Consider the following 13,155-nt stretch of genomic DNA (forward strand, 5'->3'; position numbering starts at 1 on the left):
TTGCTTATGCAAATTTCTGCAGCCAGCTTGAATTCCTCCCCAGAAAATGAGTTTGTTTTTTTCTACCACATGGTCAAGCTGCACATTTTCCAAATCTTTATGCTCCGCTTTCCTTTTAAACATAAGTTCCAATTTCAAACCATCTCTTTGTGATCACATATTTCTGTACACTGTTAAGAGCACCCAAGCCACCTCTTCAACACTTTGCTGCTTAGAAATTTCTTCTGCCAGATACCCTAAATCATCTCTCTCAAGTTCAAAGTTTCACAGATCTCTACAGCAGGGGCAAAATGCTGCCAGTCTTTTTGCTAAAGCATAGCAAGAGTGACCTTTGCTCCAGTTCCCAATAAATTCCTCATGTCCTGGACTTCATTGTCCATGTCACTGTCAGCATTTTGGTCAAAACTATTCAACAAGCTTCTAGGAAGTTCCAGCCTTTCCCACATCTTCCTATCTTCTTCTGAGCCCTCCAAACTGTTCCAACCTCTGCTCATTACCCAATTCCAAATTTGCTTCCACATTTTAGGTTATCTTTGTAACAATGCCTACTTCCAGTACCAATTTCCTGTATTAGCCTGTTCTCATACTGCTATAAAGAAATATCTGAGATTGCAGCTGGGTTCCAAGATGGCCGAATAGGAACAGCTCCAGTCTACAGTTCCCAACGTGAGCGATGCAGAAGATGGGTGATTTCTGCATTTCCAGCTGAGGTACTGGGTTCATCTCCCTGGGGCTTGTCAGACAGTGGGGGCAGGACAGTGGGTGCAGTCCACCAAGTGTGAGTCGAAGCAGGGTGAGGCATCGCTTCACCCGGGAAGTGCAAGGGGTTAGGGAATTCCCATTCCTAGCCAAGGGAAGTCATGACAGACGGCACCTGGAAAATCAGGTCATTCCTACCCTAATACTGCCCTTTCCCAATGGTCTTAGCAAACAGAACACCAGCAGATTATATCCTGCGCCTGGCTCAGAGGGTCTCACTCCCATGGAGCCTCGCTCACTGCTGGAACAGCAGTCTGAGATTGAACTGCAAGGCGGCAGCCAGACCGGGGGAGGGGCGCCTGCCATTGCTGAGGCTTGAGTAGGTAAACAAAGTGACTGGGAAGCTAGAATTGCGTGGAGCTCACCGCAGCTCAAGGAGGCCAGCCTGCCTCTGTAGACTCCACCTCTGGGGGCAGGCCATAGCCAAACAAAAGGCAGCAGAAACCTCTGCAGACTGAAATGTCCCTGTCTGACAGCTTTGGAGAGAATAGTGGTTCTCCCAACATGGAGTTTGAGATCTGAGAACAGACAGACTGTCTCCTCAAGTAGGTCCCTGACCCCCCAAGTAGCCTAATTGGGAGGCACCCCCTAGTAGGGGCTGACTGATACCTCACATGGCCAGGTACCCCTCTGAGACAAAGCTTCCAGGGGAATGATCAGGCAGCAACATTTGCAGTTCAGCAATATTTGCTGTTCTGCAGCCTCCGCTGCTGATACCCAGGCAAACAGGGTCTGGAGTGGACTTCCAGCAAACTCCAACAGACCTGCAGCTAAGGGTCCTGACTGTTAGAAGGAAAACTAACAAACAGAAAGGATGTCCACACCAAAACCCCATCTGTATGTCACCATCATCAAAGACCAAAGGTAGATACAACCACAAAGATGGGGAAAAAGCAGAGCAGAAAAACTGAAAGTTCTAAAAATCAGAGTGCCTCTCCCCCTCCAAAGGAACACAGCTCCTCACAGCAATGGAACAAAGTTGGATGGAGAATGACTTTGACGAGTTGAGAGAAGAAGGCTTCAGGTGATCAAGCTTCTCCAAGCTAAAGGAAGACGTTCAAACCCATCACAGAGAAGCTAAAAACCTTGAAAAAGGATTAGATGAATGGCTAAGTTGAATAACCAATGTAGAGAAATCCTTATATGACCTGATAGAGCTGAAAACCATGGCATGAGAACTAGTGACAAATGCACAAGCTTCGGTAGCTGATTCGATCAACTAGAAGAAAGGGTATCAGTGATTGAAGATCAAATGAATGAAATGAAGTGAGAAGAGAAGTTTAGAGAAAAAAGAGTAAAAAGAAATGGACAAGCTCTCCAAAAAATATAGGACTATGTGAAAAGACCAAATCTATATCTCATTGGTGTACCTGAGAGTGATGGGGAGAATGGAACCAAGTTGGAAAACACTCTGGAGGATATTATCCAGCAGAACTTCCCCAACCTAGCAAGGCAGGCCAACATTCAAATTCAGGAAATACAGAGAATGCCACAAAGATACTCCTTGAGAAGAGCAACTCCAAGACATGTGATTGTCAGATTCACCAAAGTTGAAATGAAGGAAAAAATATTAAAGGCAGCCAGAGAGAAAGGTTGGGTTATCCACAAAGGGAAGCTCATAAGACTAACAGCGGATCTTTCGGCAGAAACTCTCCAAGCAAGAAGAGAGTGGGGGCCAATATTCAACATTCTTAAAGTAAAGAAATTTCAACCCATAATTTCATATCCAGCCAAACTAAGCTTCATAAGTGAAGGAGAAATAAAATCCTTTACAGACAAACAAATGCTTAGAGATTTTGTCACCACCAAGCCTGCCCTACAAGAGCTCCTGAAGGAAGCACTAGACATGGAAAGGAACAACCAGTACCAGCCACTGCAAAAACATGCCAAATTGTAAAGACCATCGATGTTAGGAAGAAACTGCATCAACTAACGAGCAAAATAACTAGCTAACATCATAAGGACAGGATCAAATTCACACATAACAATATTAACCTTAAATGTAAATGGGCTAAATGATCCAATTAAAAGACAGACTGGCAAATTGGATAAAGAGTCCAGACCCATGAGTGTGCTGTATTCAGGAGACCCATCTCATGTGCAGAGACATACATAGGTTCAAAATAAAGGGATGGAGGAAGATCTACCAGGACAATGGAAAACAAAAAAAGGCAGGGGTTGCCATCCTAGTCTCTAATAAAACAGACTTTAAACCAACAAAGATCAAAGGAGACAAAGAACGCCATTACATAATGGTAAAGGGATCAATTCAACAAGAAGAGCTAACTATCCTAAATATATATGCACCCAATACAAGAGCACCCAAATTCATGAAGCAAGTCCTTAGAGACCTACAAAGAGACTTAGACTCCCACACAATAATAATAGGAGACTTTAACACCCCACTGTCAACATTAGACAGATCCACAAGACAGAAAGTTAAAAGGGTATCCAGGAATTGAACTCAGCTTTGCACCAAGCAGACCTAATAGAAATCTATGGAACTCTCCACACCAAATCAACAGAATATACATTCTTCTCAGCACCACATCGCACTTATTCCAAAATTGACCATATAGTTGGAAGTAAAGCACTCCTCAGCAAATGTAAAAGAACAGAAATTATAACAAACTGTCTCTCAGACCACAGTGCAATCAAACTAGAACTCAGGACTGAGAAACTCACTCAAAACCACACAACCACATGGAAACTGAACAACCTGCTCCTGAATGACTATTGAGTACATAACGAAATGAAGGCAGAAATAAAGATGTTCTTTGAAACCAATGAGAACAAAGACAACATACCAGAATCTCTGGGACACATTTAAAGCAGTGTGTAGAGGGAAATGTATAGGACTGAATGCCCACAAGAGAAAGCAAGAAATATCTAAAATTGACACCCTAACATCACAATTAAAAGAACTAGAGAAGCAAGAGCAAACACATTCAAAAGCTAGCAGAAGGCAAGAAATAACTAAGATGAGAGCAGAACTAAAGGAGATAGAGGCACAAAAAACCCTCCAAAAAATCAATGAATCCAGGAGCTGTTTCTTGAAAAGGTCAACAAAATTGATAGACCGCTAGCAAGACTAATAAAGAAGAAAACAGAGAAAAATCAAATAGATGCAATAAAAAGTGATAAAGGGGATATCACCACCGACCCCACAGAAATACAAACTACCATCAGAGAATACTATAAACACCTCTACACAAATAAACTAGAAAATCTAGAAGAAATGGATAAATTCCTGGACATATACACCCTCCCAAGACTAAACCAGGAAGAAGCTGAATCCCTGAATAACGAAAAACAGGCTCTGAAATTGAGGCAGTAATTAATAGCCTACCAACCAAAAAAAGTCCAGGACCAGGTGGATTAACAGCCAAATTCTACCAGAGGTACAAGGAGGAGCTGGTACCATTCCTTCTGAAACTATTCCAATCAATAGAAAAAGAGGGAATCCTCCCTAACTCATTGTATGACGCCAACATCATCCTGATACCAAAGCCTGGCAGAGACACAACAACAAAAAAGATAATTTCAGACCAATATCCCTGATGAACATTGATGCAAAAATCCTCAATAAAATACTGGCAAACCTAATTCAACAGCACATCAAAAAGCATATCCACCATGATCAAGTGGGCTTCATCCCTGGGATGCAAGGCTGGTTCAACAAACACAAATCAATAAATATAATCCAGCATATAAACAGAACCAAAGACAAAAACCACATGATTATGTCAATATATGCAGAAAAGACCTTTGAGGAAATTCAACAGCCCTTCATGCTAAAATCTCTCAATAAATTCAGTATTGATGGAACGTATCTCAAAATAATAAGAGCTATTTATGACAAACCCACAGCAAATATCACACTGAATGGCAAAAACTGGAAGCATTCTCTTTGAAAAGTGGCACAAGACAGGGATGCCCTCTCTCACCACTCCTATTCAACATAGTGTTGGAAGTTCTGGCCAGGGCAATCAGGGAGGAGAAAGAAATAAAAGGTATTCAATTAGGAAAAGAGGAAGTCAAATTGTCCCTGTTTGCAGATGACATGATTGTATATTTAGAAAACCCCATTGTCTCAGCCCAAAATCTCCTTAAGCTGATAAGCAACTTCAGCAAAGTCTCAGGATACAAAATCAATGTGCAAAAATCACAAGCATTCTTATACACCAGTAACAGACAAACAGAGAGCCAAATAATGAGTGAACTCCCATTCACAATAGCTTCAAAGGGAATAAAATACCTAGGAATCCAACTTACAAGGGATGGGATGTGAAGGACCTCTTCAAGGAGAGCTACAAACCACTGCTCAGTGAAATAAAAGAGGACACAAACAAATGGAAGAACATTCCATGCTCATGGATAGGAAGAATCAATATCGTGAAAATGGCCATACTGCCCAAGGTAATTTATAGATTCAATGCCATCCCCATTAAGCTACCAATGACTTTCTTCACAGAGTTGGAAAAAACTACTTTAAAATTCATATGAAACCAAAAAAGAGCCCACATTGCCAAGGCAATCCTAAGTCAAAAGAACAAAGCTGGAGGTATCACGCTACCTGACTTCAAACTATACTACAAGGCTACAGTAACCAAAACAGCATGGTACTGGTACCAAAACAGACATACAGACCAATGGAACAGAACAGAACCCTCAGAAATAATACCACACATCTACAGCCATCTGATCTTTGACAAACCTGAGAAAAACAAGAAATGGGGAAAGGATTCCCTATTTAATAAATGGTTCTGGGAAAATTGGGTAGCCACATGCAGAAAACTGAAACTGGATCCCTTCCTTACACCTTGTACAAAAATTAATTCAAGATGTATTAAAGAGTTAAATGTCAGACCTAAAACCATTAAAAACCCTTGAAGAAAACCTAGGCAATACCATTCAGGACATAGGCATGGGCAAGGACTTCATGTCTAAAACACCAAAAGCAACGGCAACAAAAGTCAAAATTGACAAATGGGATCTGATTAAGAAGCTTCTGCACAGCAAAAGAAACTATCATCAGAGTGAACAGGCAACCTAAAGAATGGGAGAAAATTTTTGCAATCTCCTTGTCTGACAAAGGGCTAATATCCAGAATCTACAAAGAACTTAAACAAATTTACAAGAAAAAAACAACCCCATCAAAAAGTGGGCAAAGGATATGAACAGACACTTCTCAAAAGAAGACATTTATGCAGCCAACAGACCCATGAAAAAATACTCATCATCACTGGCCATCAGAGAAATGCAAATCAAAACCACAATGAGATACCATCTCACACCAGTTAGAATGGTGATCATTAAAAAGTCAGGAAACAACAGGTACTGGAGAGGATGTGGAGAAATAGGAACACTTTTACACTGTTGTTGGGACTGTAAACTAGTTCAACCATTGTGGAAGACAGCATGGTGATTCCTCAAGGATCTAGAACTAGAAATACCATTTGACCCAGCTGTCCTATTACTGGGTATATACCCAAAGGATTATAAATCATGCTGCTATGAAGACACATGCACACATATGTTTATTGCGGCACTATTCACAACAGCAAAGACTTGGAACCAACCCAAAAGTCCACCAATGATAGACTGGATTAAGAAAATGTGGCACATATACACCATGGAATACTATGCAGCCATAGAAAAGGATGAGTTCATGTCCTTTGTAGGGATATGGATGAAGCTGGAAACCATCATTCTCAGCAAACTATCACAAGGACAAAAAACTTAAACACTGCATGTTCTCACTAATAGGTGGGAATTGAACAATGAGATCACTTGGACACAGGAAAGGGAACATCACACACCGGGGCCTGTTGTGGGGTGGGGGTATGGGGGAGGGATAGCATTGGGTGATATACCAAATGTAAATGACGAGTTAATGGGCGCAGCACACCAACATGGCACATGTATATATATGTAACAAACCTGCACGTTGTGCACATGTACCCTAGAACTTAAAGTATAATAATAATAATAATAATAATAAAGAAATACCTGAGACTGGAAAGAGGTTTAATTGACTCTCAGTTTCACATGGCTGGAGAGGCCTCAGGAAACTCACAAACATGGAGGATGGGGAAGGAGAAGCAAGTACATTCTTCACAAGGCAGCAGGAAAGAGAAAGAGAGCAAAGGGGGAAGCCCGTTATAAAACCATCAGATCTCATGAGAACTCACTATCATGAGAACAGCATGGGGGAAGCTGCCCTTATGATCCAGTCACCTCCAACCCGGTCCCTCCCTTGACATGTGCGGATTACAATTCAAGATGAGATTTGAGTGGGGACACAGAGCCAAACCATATCAACCTGTGTAAACACCCACTTATCCCTATGCCCAGGGCCCCCAGTCTCAGATCACTGGGGCCCTGGGGGTGGGGACAAGGAGTCAGGGTGGGGTGTGGACTAGATGCTGGCACTTGGAACATATAAAGGCACCACCTCGGATTCGTACAGCAGTTGATTAGGAATCCTTGTCTACCACCTCGTTTTGAGACTGGTATGGTTATCATGGCTTGTTCCTTCAGGTTTCAGCTCAAAATATATCCTCCCTAGGGATGACTTTTCCACTTAAAGTAGTCCCTGCGTCCTATCATGCTTCTTCAAAGTGCTTGCCATTATCAGAAGTGATTTTCTTTATTTATTTTGTAAGTTGGTTTTGAGTTTTTGTGGCCTTCCAATCAGTAGGATGTTTGAGACAGGGCTCCTTTTGGTTCCCAATGAACCTCCAATGTGGAACAAGATCTGCCATATAGGCACATGCTCAGACAAGAACTGATGCGTGTTAAACAAATTGTGCCTACTTCCTAGCTATCACTCTCACTCATGATATATGGAATTTTATGTTGCATGGATCACACATTATTTAGGAATTTATGTGTTAATTGTCCCCCTCCCCAGGAGTCTGTAAGCTGAGGGAGGACAAGACCACACCTGCCTTGTTTGGCACCCTGTCCCTTGATCTTCCAGAGTGCCTAGCACCCAAGGTAATCATAGAGTTTGGGAGGTGAGGCACAGAGACGCTAAGGCTTTCGTCGGTGAAGGGCAGAACTGGGATGAGGCTTTCCCTTCTCTTTCTGTCTGGTGCTCTTTCTCCACTGATGGCAGAATGCTGGGAGAACCTTTCCCATCACCTACACCAGAGCCTTATTTCTGAACACATCTCTTCTCATCCTGTCTTGGGAACTAAGTGGGCTGTGCCTGGCTGGTAGTGGCTTTGTGCACAGGGTTACGTTGAATTGACATAACAACTTTAAGAGGGCACTTTTGTTAGTCCCTTTCTGCATAGGTAAGAAACCAAGACTCAAAGAGATTAAACACCTATTGCAACTTAGCACAAGTGGAGGCAGCCTTTGAACTTGGACCTCTGCTATCTCTCTGAACGCAGATGTGACCTAACCCAAAAGAGATAAACAGAAGAATTCTGATTTCTGGTGAATCTTTCACCTTGTCTCAATCCTGTTGTCTGAAATTTTAGCTTCCATACATGATTCAAATCATCTTGTCTTGCAGGAGTTTCATCAGGATCCCTGCACTTTCTCTAATTGGTAGTTGTATGCATGCTTGAAATAGCATCCGTCTCCTCCCTGCCCTTCTTGTTTTCTTTTGTGTTCTGCAGAACTGTCTCACCAGTGCCAGCTCCCAGCCTCCCTCTGCTTCAGAAAGGCAAAAGCCTCACCCTGGGCTTTCCTGTTTCCTGCTAATCCTCTGCTCTCCTCAACCCCTACAGGAGCTCAGCTTCCCTTCCTGCAGTGCGAATTGGAAGCTAATGGCATTCCCTCTGCAGGCTTTGGAGACTTGCCAAGTGGCCCCCACACCACTCTGGCTGCTCCTCTGCCCAGGCCTCACCCCCAAAAATGGAGAAAAGAAATTAAAATGATGACAGCCAAGAATGAATCTAATGAGCAGGAGGAAGGCTGTAATCTGAGTCTGAGGCTTGAGTTAAAATGGGGCAGTGGGATCTTTAAGCAACTGAGAAAATCAACACCCTGAGCAAAGCAAAGGGTGTAACAGCCCCGGTGGCCCTGGGCTGTGGCCAGGGGCCATCCTGGAAATCCAAGACTTTACTAAAGGGGTTTCTGGCTCTCAGGTCTGAGAGAGAGGGCATGGACTGGGGGCTTCTGAGTCCCCAGGGTGGCGTGTGGCTATCCATGACCTCTTCACAGCCACCCCACCCTCTTACACAGTGCTCTTCCATGGAAGACTTTGAGGATCCATTTATTCTTGAATGTTGGAGACTGGAGTGGATGTCATTGAAAACACATTTGCAAAATTGTAAGACTGAGAAAATTGTGACAGTGAAAGAGATCTGATCTAACCAATCCCCATCTTGCTTTTAACCTCCAGATGACCCTTAGACATTCCTGGGGGTAAGCCAAGATAACTTTGGGAGAAATTTAGTTTATACATTTAAATGATAATAACCCTCCTGTAAAACTAAACCACTGTATAAAGCTAATGAAAGACCACCAGGTTAGGAGGATGAGAGGAGTCTGAATTCTGTTAAGACGTGTACATACATGATTACAAGGTCACAAGATTTGCAACTTCCCCAATTACTCCTACAGATAAATCACTATTATAGAATCTAAGATTGGCCTTTTGAAATGTCTCTTTAGGTTTTTGCATTTCTGATGACCGATGGCTCCACCTGGACCCACTAACTGGCCCTATGGTCCCACCCAGAAATAGACTCAGCACATTTTCTTAGGACCATTTTCCACACCCCTATGATTGCATCCCCAACCAATGAGCAGCACCCATTCCCTTGCCCACCAAATTATCCTTGAAAAATCCTAGTGTCATTCACAGTAGCAAAGACATGGAATCAACCCAAATGCCCATCAATGATAGACTGGATAAAGAAAATGTGGTATATATACACCATGGAATACTTTTCAGTATTAAAAAGGAAAATCATGTACTTTGCAGGGACATGGATGGAATCGGAAGCCATTATCCTCAGCAAACTAATGCAGGAACAGAAAACCAAACACCGTATGTTCTCACTTATAAGTGGGGACTGAACAATGAGAACATGGGGACACAGGAAGGGGAACAACACACACTGGGTTCTTTTGGAGGGTGCGGGCTGAGGGGAGGGAGAGCATCAGGAAAAATAACTAATGAATGCTGGACTAATACCTAGGTGATGGGTTGATAGGTGCAGCAAACCACCATGGCACACATTTACCTGTGTAGCAAACCTGCACATCCTGCACATGTACCTTGGAACTTAAATAAAATAAGAAAAATCCTAGTGTCTAAATTTTCAGGGAGGCTGATTTGAGTAATAATAAAACTCTGTCTTCTGTGCAGATTGCTTGGCTCTGTGTGAAATAAACTCTTTCTCTATTTCAATTCCACTGTTTTGGTAAATTGACTCTACCTAGAACCCATTGGACAGTAACAGTGTGGCACACTTCTGTCCCTCCTCCCTGTCCTCTTAAAGTGCTTTCTCTCTCCGTAAGGAAAGAGGGGCTGCTCTATAAGTCAGAGTTCAGGACATTACTGGGCAATAATTTGCTGGGGGCAGGGTCACCATACCACAATGCAGAAGCCCATTCTTTGTTCTTTTCTTACACTTTCTATTCCTCTGTATGTGGTAGAATTAGTAAACTGAATTGGGACTCCCTCCATCCCCTTCCAACTGGAGACCTAGCTATCTATTTCTTCTTGTCACTCTGTCTACTATACTGGTTCCAAGGTTTCCATTGGATGGAGAAGTAGGTGGCCCTGCTTAGGTTGCAGCTGTTTTTGTAAATTGACTTTTACTAGGGGACTACCATCTGTCTACCATCAATCCATGAGTGCCACCATCTGCTGGTCCAGCTGCTAAGAAACTGGCACTTTGATTCTGCTTCTGCAATTTCTTTGTGTGTGTGTGTGTGTGTGTGTGTAGACAGAGACTGTTTCCTTGGTCAAATTTTAGTTAAGCTCCTTTGAACCATCTTCTCAACTTGGCTTTGACTTTGGCCTTCTGTGTCCATCCTGTCCTTGTTGGGCCTGCACAGCCCACTTTTAGAAGAATGCTGCTAAGTCATCTCTTCCTGCCTTGATAATTGATCAAGTTCTTCATCCCCCTTATTTGATGTATAAGTTTTTGGCTCCCCTACCATTGATGTCTCCTCTTAGTAATTTCCCATCCACTGACCCTCACCCTGCTTCTGGGCTATAAACACCCACTTGTCCTTGCTGTAATTGAGTGTGATCTCTCTCCCCTATTATACTGTTATTGCAATACTGTTATTGCAATTATCTTTCTTTCAGTTTTAACCAGAGTTGGAAAGATTCTCTTTCTCTCTTTGTCTTTTCTCTCTTTTTCTCTTTTTCTCTTTGTCTCTTTCTCTCCTTCCTTCCTTCCTTCCTTCCTTCCTTCCTTCCTTCCTTCCTTCCTTCCTTCCTTCCTTCCTTCCTTCCTTCCTTCCTTCGCATCATGGCCTAAAGATACTTCTGATCATGAGTTCCACAATTCTGGCTAGTTCTTATTTTTATCTAAACCCAGTTGTTTTTATGCTGTAGTTACTTCCTGGAGGCAACTGCTCATTTATGTGAGATTTGAAAGAGTGGTATCTTTTGTGTATCCCTTAAGAATGCATTCACTTGTAAGTACCAGAAAACTCTGGAGGCTCAAAAAAATGGCTCTTTATCATCTGCATTATAAGATGTTATGCAGGGCAGTTATTCACTTTGATTCAGTGGCTCAGTGATATCATGGCTTATGTCTATGTAATTCTCCTGGTTGTTCCATCATTATAGAATGGCTGCTGCAGCACCAGCCATTGCATCCATATTTGTGGCAGAAAGACGCAGAGTAGGTTGGTGCTGGCCACATCTTCTGCTTCTATCAGGAAAGAAGAATCCTTCCCAGAAGTTCTGAAAACAAATTTCCCCTTAACTCTCAGTGGTCAAAACTGCATGGAAAACCAGGTAACATGGGGAGTAGGTTTATCATGAATGGCTTAACACAGAAGTCAGCAAACTTTTTCTTTTTCTTTTTCTTTTTCTTTTTTTTGAGATGGAGTTTTGCTCTTGTTGCCCAGGTTGGAGTGCAGTGGCATGATCTCGGCTCACCACAACCTCTCCCTCCCGAGTTCAAGCAGTTCTCCTGCCTCAGCCTCCCGAGTAGCTGGGATTACTGGCATACACCACCGTGCCTGGCTAATTTTTTGTATTTTAGTAGAGATGGGGTTTCTTCATGTTGGTCAGGCTGGTCTCGAACTCCTGACCTCAGGTGATCCATCTGCCTTGGCCTCCCAAAGTGCTGGGATTATAGGCATGAGCCACCATGCCCAGCAGCAAACTTTTTCTTAAAAGGCCAGAGAGTAAATATTTTGGGCTTTGTGTGGGCTAAAAAGCAAAATTAAAGATATTATATAGATTCTTAAATGATCATTTAAAATTTATTATTTAAAAATATAAAAACTATTTTTATCCATAGGCCATGCAAAGACTGGGCCAGATTCAGCCTGTGATCTGTATGTAGTTTGCAAAACAAACTTGATTTAATCATAATTTATCACCCAGGACTGGGCATGTGGCTGTCCTGCACAAACTTGGGCAAAGATGAGAAATGGCAATTGATGTTGATCAGAAAACAGTGTCTGCCACAGCTAGGACAAGATGCTCTGAAGTCTAGGCAACTTCTCCATGGGACAGCCCTTGATTCAGTCTGACAATAGGAGGAAAGCAGTGTTCTTTCTTTCCCTTGGTGAAAGACTTGTCTTCTTATGAAAGGATGGAGACTGCATCCAGTGATGCTGGAGATTCTCTTCCTCTAATGTGACAGCTCAGCAGTGGGTCTACAGTTCTCAAAGTGACTTCAATGTATGCAGTAGAAGCTGTGACTCCTGGCTCCACCACTGGCATCAGAGACATTGCTGCTTGGGGCACTCAAGATCAGCAGGTCAGACTTTTGTAGCTCCTTGGTGCTGTCAAGCGGTTCAGTTGTTTTGGAATCTGGCTGGGAGGTGTGTGGGAATTCCTGCTCCACCATCTTGCAGTCAGCAAGATGCAGCCAGAACTGATGGATGGATACATGGCAACCCAACTAAAGGTGCTCAGATATATTTTAGGAGGCTGGATTCTTTGGAAAAGATACAGATCCCTTCTATTTAAGCAAGAAGGGCCCAGGGCATTGCATTTTAAACTATCAGCATGAGCTATGATCTCATTTGTAATGAGCAGCATGGGGAAGTCACAGATAATTCGTGTTTTATTGTGAAGTTGTTGTGAAAGTGTGAGGGCACACTCCTGGGGGAGAGAACCAGTGGTGCTAAGATGCAGCATGTATGGTGGGGTGGAAGGGGACACTGGGCACGCTGCTTGTTGGTTATCAACTTGGGTCTACTGTCCCTTCTAGGACCTTCTCTGAGTCACAG

The sequence above is a fragment of the Chlorocebus sabaeus genome, chromosome 8, assembly GCF_047675955.1.
Source record: "Chlorocebus sabaeus isolate Y175 chromosome 8, mChlSab1.0.hap1, whole genome shotgun sequence".
Classification (NCBI taxonomy): domain Eukaryota; kingdom Metazoa; phylum Chordata; class Mammalia; order Primates; family Cercopithecidae; genus Chlorocebus; species Chlorocebus sabaeus.